Source organism: Lissotriton vulgaris, chromosome 3_1, assembly GCF_964263255.1.
Source record: "Lissotriton vulgaris chromosome 3_1, aLisVul1.2, whole genome shotgun sequence".
Lineage (NCBI taxonomy): Eukaryota > Metazoa > Chordata > Amphibia > Caudata > Salamandridae > Lissotriton > Lissotriton vulgaris.
Window position 1 is genome coordinate 417,312,868 of NC_141689.1, and position 12,198 is coordinate 417,325,065.

Sequence of the window (12,198 nt, forward strand, 5' to 3'; positions counted from 1 at the left end):
CGAGGGCTCCCCACTTAAGCTTATATTAATTGATGCATACACTTTTAGTTAAACACCATACAAAGGGCCCGTTTCTATTAAACATTCTGTAAACTGCACTGACGAATTCAGAAACTTTACCAATAATAAGCCTAGAAAACAATTTGTGAATTCAGACAAATGACTTTGGAGAAGCATTTCCACGAGTAATTGAACTTAGTTTACTACTGCACATGTGCGCATGCCTTTCACCCATTCCTCCTGTGATAAAAGAGTTCCTCCTGTCTTTCACTTTATGGTTTTTCAGATTGGGAACGGGCAATTAAAAAAAATTGTGACTAGCAAAAATGCGGTTGTGGGTGTTGTTCCAATACAATCCAGTCATTCTCACCACAGAAAAAAAATACACTCAATGTCCATCCATGAGACTTAGGGCCAGATGTAGGTAAATATCAATTTCCGATTCTAAAATACCGAATTTTACCAATTGGGTATTTTAGAATCAGTAAATGGTATGTAGCAAATGATTCGGTAAATTTTACCGAATCAGTAAAATTTGGTCAATAACGATTCGGTATTCCCCATTCATTCCTATGGGCCTGGAGGCCCATAGGAATGAATGAGAATTACTGATTCGGTAAATACCGAATCGGTAATAGGAGGTAGACTTACAAGGGTGTCAGGGTGTCACATTGACACCCTGTTGCACCCCTGAATAGTGCATGGGTGCACATGTGGCACACATACATGCCCTAAGGGCATGTATGTCTGCCACATGGCACTGTTAAAAAAGCACAAAATTGCTTTAACGGTTTTCGTTATTTACCACCAACTTGTAGTTGGTGGTAAATAACTAATCCTTAAATTTGAGAAGAACTCACTTGAGTGCTTCCTACATTAAGGATTCGGTAATTTAGCGAATCGGTATGTGAAGAATTCAGTAATTTACTGATTCCTTAAGTTACCGATTCGGTAAAATACTGAATCCTACAATCATGCCACCTACATTCCAAATGCCAAATACCGGTCGGTAACGGCCGAAATTCAGTAATTTGGGCAGTTACCGACCGGTATTGGGCGACCTACATCTGCCCTGACCGGTTTCTGGCATTTCAGCCGTCGTCGGCCCGGCTTGCTTGAATCCTGATGGTGCAATGAGCAAGGGGCTCACATCTGAGTATACTCTGCCACGCTTAGGGTGGGCAAAATATTTAACAACAAGGGGTGGTGATGGACAGAGTTTATGAATTAAGCAGAATACTCTCACCCGGTCAAGAGATCAGGGCTAGATCCAACACCGTTTTTTAGCTCACTGCACCATCCCAGCTCAGCACCTGGCTATATGCAAATTAGTCTGTTCCTGTCCCAGTGCATGATGGGAACAGGGCAAACCAAACTACCAAGCCAATTCTTACACTGGGAAGGAAACAAGCTACCCGGGACCGGTTTCTGGCATTTCAGCCGTCGTCAGCCCGGCTTGCTTGAATCCTGATGGTGCAATGAGCAAGGGACTCACATCTGAGTATACCCTTCCACGCTTAGGATGGACAAAATATTTAACAACAAGGAGTGGTAATGGACAGAGTTTCTGAATTAAGCAGAATACTCTCACCCAGTCAAGAGATCAGGGCTAGATCCAACACCGTTTTTTAGCTCACTGCACAATCCCAGCTCGGAACCTGGCTATATGCAAATACATACATCTGGCCCTTAGAAACAATTCTTTTTGTATCCTTTCAAGAGCCATTATACCCCTTCCAGAACGGGACACAATAATAGACTGATGGCACTGAACTCATCACAACACTCGCTATGGTGCCTTCAGTGTCAGACACAACATGCCACATGCTGCTTTGATGCTGGGAGACAATAAGATAGGGGTGATCTCTAAAAGTAGTTGCAATACTCTAGCAAGAGAGCAAGATGAGTCATACAAACTGTACACCGCACTTTAGAGTAGTCCTTATTAGACTGTGTGCATTGTACAGTTGGCACACCATTTCCTGTTTTTTTCTGCTGGTCTCATCTCACTCTAAAACTGACATCCCTTTTAGATGTTGAAGGTCTGACAGAATCGGTTCTTGGACCTCAGGGCACAAATGAGGTACTGGGCCTCAATTATGGTGACCGAGTTTGTTTATCTCGGGTGTTCTGGATCAGTCTTACGACAAACCATGAAAACAGCGCACCAAGAACACCCCTTTGGACTGTGCTCTAAGGGTAATGGATTGAGCCACTAAACGCCTATGCAGGCTGGTGGTATGGGTTAGAGGCTCAGAACTCAGTAATGCACAATACAGCTCTCAATAAACCAATTATCCAGCCAGTGCTTTACTTTCTGTAAAACTAAAGGAACTATAAACACAATTATGGGGACAGCGCTAGGAGAATAGCTCAATCAACTACAGGAAATAAACAGGCAGTGCAGACAGTGATCAAGTGTTTTGACTTTTTTCCAGACCACGGGCCCTGTGGTCAGTCCATAGTCTGCAGCATCAATCTCCCTCTGGGTACAGCAGCGTTGATGAGGATTACGTTTTCCAGATAAGTGACACATACTCTTTTTTTAGGCATCCTGTCCACCCTAACAGCTTCCACTGGGGTCTCCTCCAGGTAGTTGTGAACTTGCAGTGTCACCTTCGGTGGCCCGCCCCCTGCAGCAAGAAAGGCTTCTCAGCCACAGCAGATCCTCAGCTTCTCGAACACAAAATTGTGGACTTCCCTGGTGATGCTGCCTCACCTGAGTGGGAATCTAGAGGTCAGCAATACCAGCTCTGGATTGCAAAAGGTTCCCCAACATCCTGCAGGATGTCGCTTTGCACCAGTAAGAGAGAGTTCCTGGAATTCTGACCTGGGTTTTCAGTTCTCTGCTTATACTTTATTTCCAGACAAGGCTTGTGGATTCCACAGGCACAGTCTTTGTATCTCAAGACTGCAGAAAGGGGAGTGCTGGCTAAGTATTTTCCAAACCCAAAAACTCAAGTACTCCAGTCCTCTTACACCCTACATGCTGGTTCAGCTTAAAAGGTTCAGGAATACTTGCAATATACATCACAAGCCTGGAAGGCTACCGCCAACCTTCATTTTGTACATAATCTCCAGAGTGAAGATCCCAAAGCTGATCCCATTTTGCCTTCAGTCGTCCATTACACACACACAATTCCTAAACATCCATCTATGGACATACTACACAATGTGATTTCCACGCGCACAGGATCCCAAGAAGAAACTGGTTTCCAAATGCTGAACAGACAATTTATACACGTGAGGCCATTAGGCCACTTCCCCTCCATTGGTAACAGGAAAAGCCCCGCTCTGGTGTTCATAATTCAATGCTGCTACCAATGTCAGTCTACTTAAATCCTTCTAGTTTCTTCTAGTCTCTTCTGCTATATGATTGGGTTTGATTTGGATTCAGATGTTTACTGCAGAGTTCAGATTTCTTATTTATTTAAGTGTGATCAGTTTCAGCTTTTTTGCTGAAGAATATAAAACGCATCCCTCCTCTTGCACTGTGGTAAGACCATCTTAGTTCAGACTCATTCTTTGTCACTCTCTACCCCTGAATACATGCTTGACATTATGGGACGAGTAAACGCTGGTACTCCGAAATGTGATCACATCAATCAAATATCTAATTAGTGCCCTTGTTGCATTTGTATTTCCAGATGATTCGCTTTTATTTTTTCCCATATTGTTTTACAAAACAACTGCATAAAATTGATAATGCAACCTATTGTAGTGCACACATAGATCAATCTTACGTAGGTCACCTAAAATGCATTTCTTAAATGTTTTAAAAAGTTGACCAAATCTATAAAAAATTATAATATACAATTTAAAAATGTAAACGTATTACAACTAAATGAGTGCAGTACTAAGGGTATCATTACGATGCCTGGCGGTCAGACTGCCAGCCGCTACTGCGGCGGTCAGGAGACCGCCTGACGGGTCCTTTATTATCATTGAACGCAAACAACAGTAATTCAGATGTGTTCTTAAGCCTTTGCTGAATACAGGGACTGTTAAAGACATCTACGAAAACTCTGAGATAACACCAGTTATAAAAATACAGTTATACAGCAAGGCCAATAGTGGCTCCCACCATTCGGTGTTGTTCAAATGATTGCTAAATCTGACCTCATGGCATTAGGTAGCTTACAACTTCTGATAATACCTACATTGGTAATGGTGGTGAGCAGAATGTAATTATGGTGTGTTTAGCGCTAATCAGCAGAAGTATTTGAGTGGTAACATTAGATGAAGGTGAGAAGACCAGATCCCAGTTATCAAGGCAGTCGAGAGCAAACAACTGAGACGCACACTTAACACACTAGAGTGTGGGCCTAGAAGGATCTTCAAACTGTGCTTTTTATGCATGCCACAGTTTCCTAAGGCAGGGGTGGAAGCCTACGCACTCTTTCAGTTGATGTATTCAATGGGGAGGAAAATAAGGAGGATGGAAGACAACCTAGGAGATGAGCCAGCAAATAAGACTTCAACCTTAGAGGCGCCAGCAGACGGTGATGAAAGCTGCTCGGACTAAGCCGAGAAAATGTTGGATGCGGATACAGCCATGAGATAGGCGAATGTTAGTTCCAACGGTTACTGGTGCCCAAGTTATGCTAGAAGGGTGGCAAACTCATATCTATACACATGTACTATACGTCCAGCAGGAGAAACAAAGCACAGATCCAGCATGACAAATACACCGCTCAGGTGAATATTACTGAGCGCACAACTGCATTGCCCTTATAACAACGACCACCAATCACCTAAAGCAACATATTCAATGTGTGCACCCATCCAACACTGCTCAGATATTCGAAATTTAGTGCATTAATTAAGGGTGGGCGTAACTCGCATAATTTCAAGCACAGTAATTCTGCAAAATTACCAACAAATTACGCATGATTACTTGTACGTCCTCTCACACTGAAAAAATAATGACCCAAACAGTCTGGTCGGGTAAAAATTCAACAAAAAAAATTAATTTGGAGTTGAATTTGTTTGCTCGTGTTCAAACCACTGCCACTCGTGTTTGGAATTGCAGTTTGGAGCTTAGAATTACTCGAACGGTCTGCGAGGGTAATAAAAATCTACCTGGAATGTTTGCTGACCACCCACATAAATGGCGTAATCTCTGTCATTTTGCATAGATTTCCACAACAGCATAAACAATAACAAACACACACAACAGTGAACATTGACCATCGCTGCACCAGGAAGTGCAGGAGCTCGAAATGGATGCAACTAGTTCTTAAAAGTTGCTGAGCACACAACACTTTACTGGGTAATAGACAACATCCAATAAACCATACTAGAAAATGAAGTACACACACAACACAACACGGATATTAGATATTGGTGGGTCCCACAAAGTCAACAACAGGTCCAATTAGAATAATAAATAATCACAACTTCCAACGAGAACATTAGTCAGAAAACAATAGGCACACATCCGAAACAGCACAGTGGACTATCTAGTTGGAGTTCACAACAGTACTGTAAAGTGTGTAGTGTGTTGTCCTCTTCTGTATGTGAGATGCGGTCTAGCTTACATCATGACATATTGTAACAGAAGGGAAAGTGGCAGTTGCACTCTTGTCCTCAAAGGTTGACTTTACTTCGATGGGAGAATAAATGTTAATCTAGCAAGTATATGCACAGTATACATTTTACTGGCAATGAGTGGGCAACAAACTTATATGTGGACCAGGCCTGTGAGAATAAAGAAGCAGACATCAGAGGTTTGGAGCAGCGATACTGGGACGATTCAAAGCAAGTGCTTAAATGTTAGTGATGAAGCAGAAATCTGCCAGTTAAAATCAAGGGCCAAGAAGGTAGGCAATAAGGGAAATGTCAGCTGTTATAGAGTGGGCACTGCGCTAAGTTTGGGTCTCCCACAATTCGTTAGCAGCCTAGCAATGGATTCCCTGCATCTCTCCACAACATTGTGTTGTTTCACAATGCACATCAACTGTCTAGATATGAGTGTGCAACGACACGCACCATTAGTGGAAAGAGCTGATCAGTGCAGCAGCGTCTCCCAATGTCGTTCGTGGTACACACACCATTACAGGCAGAACTTAAGGGGCAAAAAGCGGCATCAGTCACACTTAACCAATGATGCACACAGTCTAAAAAGGAACATATTGATAACAAAAGAACAATTTAAAAAAGATCACAAGCTCAAAGAGAGGTATGGGGTGCACACACCATTTCCTTCTGTTGCTCATCCAGGCTGTTACAACAGGTACATTATCATTTTATATTCTACAGCATTGTACCAATTATGAAAGAGAAAACAAAGCAATGAAAGGGCTTACAACCCTCTACACTCCCATAGTCAACCAACACTAGAATAGGTAAAGAGAAGGAAAGGGTACAAGCTTATCTTGAAGGAAGACATCGCTACTACAAGACACAAATTGGCTCTCATGTAGCACTGTTTAGGAGGGCAAAGAGGTTTTGAAACATTTTCCAATTCTTGTAGAAGAGGAGGATATAGAACTGGATGAGTTTGACAGTGATATCAAATATGAGAAAAAAAATGAAGTGGTAAGAGAGACCTGGATTTTTAGGAGACAAATACCTGGTGAGATAGATGATATAGTAGATGACTTTATTGCAGCCTTAAGATGTTTAGCTACTACGTGCAAGTATAAGTTATTTCAAGATTAAATGGTTTGTGATCAATTGGTAGTGAAGATTGGAAATAAATGGACGCAGGAGAAATGGTTAATGGCTTATGATCCTTCTTAGAAGAGGCAACAGAAATTGTAAAGAGGCTTGAATACATGTTAGACGACATTAAACAACTAAAGTCAAACTTCACAAGTGACAGAGACATATATGCAGGCTGATCAGAGGTGTTCCACTTTACCACTAACACATTAGCAGCAAACATGACATTCACAATATCGCATACCCCATTCAGTTGCATCGGTGAAGAAATCACAGGTTTCGACTACGCTTCTAAGCCAACCCTTCAGCCACTCAAACTACACCAGCCAACAATACTTGTTGCATCCACTGGTGACAATTTGATCAGATCATCAGGACCATCTAAAGGGGAAAGAAATAGTTAACTGTTTTCGTCCATCCAGATTAGGTCCACAGGCACCCAGCGGTACCTTCCCGAGTGTGGGGTCACTAGTCCCACCCCCCCACTCCCCATAGGCAAAAGACTGACACTGGAAGTTTGAGTGCTTCCAATTTAGACAATGGGTTTGCCTCTGGTGGAGGTGCGAGCTGCAGTTGCTCCAGGCAGCCAGCTGTGGGTGCACACAAGACACAACAAGACCTCTCTGGTCCAGTCACGATAGTCTCAACAACAGAGTACCTTGTGGCGTAGGTCCAAGGAGAGGGAGCCGGTGACCTCTGACTGAGGCCCCAATGTTAGGCACTGTTGTCCTCCGGTCTGGGGGTTATAGACAGTCTATGCTTCCAGCTTGGGTACTGTGTACTCAGCAACTTCCCCCAACACCCCACAGACACCACACGCTAGGGAGTGTGAGCTAGCACAGGGTCCCAGTTGTAAGCTTGGGCTCTCATACTTAGAAAACTTCCCCAACAACTCCTCGACCTTCTCAACTAAGGCCCTCCAGGTGGGCCGCTGATCGTTACAAGTACACTACACTGCACAGTGTGATTACTGCACACGTCAGGACGGTCCTTGTCCCAGCCGACGATCACCTCCACCTGTTTTTGCTGCACCCTGTGCTGTCCTTAAAATCTCGTGGAAACTGGAAGAATCTTTCTGTCCCTAGGATCTCGTAGACAGGAGGCCAGCCAACTGGCCCTTGGAGAGTGCTTAGGAACCCGGCCCATGTCAGTTTGCAATTAGCTGCAGGACAGCAACATCCAGGCAAAACCCACAAGTGAAAGGTCCCTTCCTAGAGCACAACAAGCCCCAGGTCACCAAAGGTCTGCAGATAATCCATTTGCAGTTCCTCCAGCAAAAATAGTTTGTCTTGTCGATATCCCTGCAGCAAACCAGCTTAGTATGGTTCCAATGCCACAAGCGTCTCCATCTCCTGAGGGGAGAGCCCCAGTACTTATACCCACAATGGCCTTTAAAAAATGCAATAGGGCCTGCTCTAAATTCTTTCCTGTCTGCCATCCTACCCCAGGAGGCTTGATCAATATCTTTAGTGGGGCCAAGACCCTGTCCCTTGGAATGCAGGTGCCAATTCCACCCGCTTCCTACCCCAGGAGGCTTGATCAATATCTTTAGTGGGGCCAAGACCCTGTCCCTTGGAATGCAGGTGCCAATTCCACCCGCTCTTATCCATCCCAGAAAGGCCCGTCAGAGGTCAGCAGTTTCCCTTGATCCCCTAGTTTATGGTGGTCTTATCAGGAAGTTACAGATGTAGCTGTCCCCCCAGCACCCAGATGTGGATTGGAGACAGGCTGACGGGCACACAGATCCATGAACACAGAAATGCCTACTTTCCTAAAGTGGGATTTCCACATTAGTAATGTCAAATCCGCTCGCACCACGGGAGAGGATTTGCCATTACTAACTCATCAATATCAAGCACAATACTGCCACTCTTCTGCACATAGGAAAAACAGCTCAATAGCCTTTGCATAGATCCCTCATGTCAATCCAATGCGAGAAGCAGACCCTACCATTCCAAACACACCACCTGTGCCATTCACTATCAGTACATGTAACACATACATTCCCTACCTCTTCCCGACACTGCACCCAGGCCCCAGGGAGTACTCCAATGTAGCGAGAGACATGCAGAACCTTGGCAAGTAGCTTTTTAAATGCCAAGCCGAGAATCAATAACCTGCACACATAGGCCCAGCCATAGCAAATCTGTTGCACCTTTGAAGAGCTATCTACGTGGGTGGCACAACCAGTGCTGCAGGCCTACGGAGGAGCATTTAGGTTACATGCCCTAGACAAGGGATTTACAGCTAACTCAACTCAGCCAATCATGTATTCACCAATCACCTGAATATATATGACATGCACAGCGCATTGGCACTGAATAGCAGTGTCAAAGTGCTCAAAGTCCTCCGCCATAAAAACAAGGCAGGAGGTCGTAAATCAAAAAGGTCAGGAGATACAGCGCCAAAAGATGCCAGGTCTAACAGTGACCATCAAAAGAATTGCACAAATCATCTAGAGGAAGGAACCTTCAAGAAGATTTGTGTGTGAATGGAGACTACGGTGCACCTGCAAAAAGCCCCTTCTGAATGAGAGATTACATTCAAAACGGATGTGTCATCAAGGAATTTATGGCTTCACTGTATTGACATGTAAACACAATTTTTTTGTTCCTTACTGTATCCAGGTTCACAAACTTGCGTTTTCTCCTATTGTTTTCTCCAGTCTGTAGTTCATGTTGTTCACTATATTGATTTCCCTTCCCCTATCCCTGGACTTCCTTCATGTATGTATGCTTGATTCTCTTCCTATTATTGCAACAATTAAGGGAGGGGGATGTATAGTGTTAAGTCTTTTTCCGTACATGAGATGCAGTGTAGTTTACATCGCTACATAATGATGTTCTATGTTGTGTCATTATAGGGGTTGTACTGTTTGGTGTGGAAGGTGGCTACATGCTGCTCCTGAATGCTAGAATAAATCTTAATTTTAGTCTAGCAACGGTGTGTACTGTCAAGGGAGTAGCCAAAAAAATGTAAATGCCCCCCACTTTCAACTGAACTTCTAATGACACCTCAAGAGCAAAGGAAATACGCCTGGCCCATCCTACACTAGTACTATCCACCCATACATCCATCAAACTATCCTTTCATCCTCCATCCCTTCTATCCATCTTTTCAAATTTCCATCCATCTTTTCAACTTTCTATCCATCAGTGATGGCCCCTCCTTTAGGGCGAAGGAGCGCCAAGCCCCCTGCCACCACGCTCAAATAAAACGATAAGAAAACGGGTTTCCAAACTTTTTATTATGGTTTTATTTTAATCCCCTAGACCAGCACCCAGGACTCGGACGAGCTTTTGGGGCGGGTCCAGGGGATGACACTGCTGGTGGAGAAGTGGTAGAGCACTCCTTTCACTGCGTATGAGGGTTTGGCCGTCCGTCTCAGGCCGGCCAAACCCTCATGCACAGTGAAACTCTCTCCAGCCCCAGCAGCGTTGCTGGGGCTGGAGAGAGCAGGCACAGGCTCTCAGTCTGCCTGGGAGCATAAGTTGCCAGCACTCAGGCCAATCCCCACATTGCTTTTATGCAGAGTCAGGCCTGGCTGCAGTGCAGTCTGGGAGTCTGTGCTCAGAAGCAGCAAGAGCATGATGCGGCAGGAGACGGCGGCGTCGTTCTGTACGTTTTTTTTGTGGTTTTTTTTAACACACCCCATCTACCATCTCTATTGATGCTTTAGTTACCTAAACCTACAACAGTACTACTCTACACCACTCTGGTCTACTCTATGCCACTTTATGACAATTTACTCCACCCCATCCCACTAAATGCCACTTTACTCTATGCCACTCCACCCCTATATACTGTATGCCACTCTACTCCACGCCACTTCATACATTGCCACCCTACTCTTCTCTACCCCAAAGTACTCTACGCCTCTCTATTCCACTCAATGCCACTCTATACCACGTCACTCCACTCAATACCAAACTACTCTACGCCACTCTACACCACACTTCTCTGCTCTACCTCACTCTATGATATAGCACTGTACCCCACGCTATGCCACTCCATTCCACTAGACGTCACTGTATGCCACTCTACTCCTCGCCACTTCATACATTGCTACCCTACTCTTCTCTACCCCAAATTACTCTACCCCTCTCTATTCCACTCAATGCCACTCTAATCCACGCCACTCCACTCAATACCAAACTACTCTACACCACACTTCTCTGCTCTACCTCACTCTATGCCACACCACTGTACCCCACTCTATGCCACTCCATTCCACTAGACGTCACTGTATGCCACTCTACTCCACTCAACACAATGCCACCCTGTTGCATACAATGCTACTCCATGCCACTCTATTCTATCCCAAGCTACTCTATGCCACTCTACGCCACACTACCCTACTCTACCCCACTCTAATCCTCTCTATGTCACTCAACTGTACACCACTCTACGCGGAGCCATTTCACTCCATGCCACGCCACTCTACATCACTCTGCTCCAAGCCACTTCACTCAATGCCACTCCACTCTACATCACTCTACTCTACGCAACAGTATGCCACTCTGCGCGACACCACTCTACGCCACGCCGTGCCACCATACTCCGCGCCACTAACCTTTCTGCCATGCTGAACAACAGTCACGCTGCTGTGCAACATGGCTAAAAGACATTGGCAAAGCCAATAGCTCTCACATAGGCGAGACATATTGCCTTTGCCAATGCTTGTTAGATGTTTACATCACTTCCGTCTCCTTCATTAAACAGGTCTCACTTAGCAGCCCTTTCCTGCAGAGTGCAGATAGAAGAGTGGAGAGACACCCAGATAAGACCTTAAACGGGCCCCAGATTACAAACAAGGCCATACAATGCAGTGGCTATCCCGCACCCTAACGCAGGGGGTTCAGACTCCATTCTGCAGTGTGTATATGTTGCGCTCCACTCTACACAAAAACCCATTTACCTCTTCCAAGACAGCATATGAAGCCTCAGCCGATTTCAAGGTATATTGTGGACCCTGACAAGGCACCTTAGCCTCAGTGACCTCTCACATACCTTATTTCAGACCATTGACTTACTCCGGGCTTTAAGTGGAATGAAAAAACAGGGGAGGGAATGTCTCAGAGGGCGTAGCCGGTGTAGTTAGGATGTGGCTTAAACCATGCAGGCTATAAATCTGTGCTTAGAATAGTGTGCCTCTCGACTGGTGATTTGCTGCTTCTCTCATTAAATCCAGATATGCAATACACCAAGTAACAATACACCTAGAACAAGCCAGGACTATTGGCTTTGCCAATGGCTGTTTATTGTATAAGATAAATAGCCTATACAGCAAAGACATAGTTGCTGCTTATTGAAAATAGTTCAGTTCTGACATGATGAGATTATGAAACAACTACACGAGTCTTTTTGAAGTCACATCAAAGGAAGTGAATGGTGATACTGCTGCAGGGTTCAGATTTGAGCACCGGCAGGACCCGGCCCACTTAAAGTCCGGGGCGTACTAACCTTTCAAACAGCGAGTTTGAAAAGATCTGACTACACTTACCAAAACTAACGCACTTAAAACAAAATAAA

The 12,198-nt window shown here is 44.6% G+C and overlaps 1 protein-coding gene across 1 annotated transcript in view; it reads right to left on the minus strand.

Moving 5' to 3' along the window:
- The window catches only part of LOC147726525 (chondroitin sulfate proteoglycan 4-like), a 474,128-nt gene that overhangs the window by 404,222 nt on the left and 57,708 nt on the right, over window positions 1-12,198 (minus strand). The window lies entirely within an intron of this gene.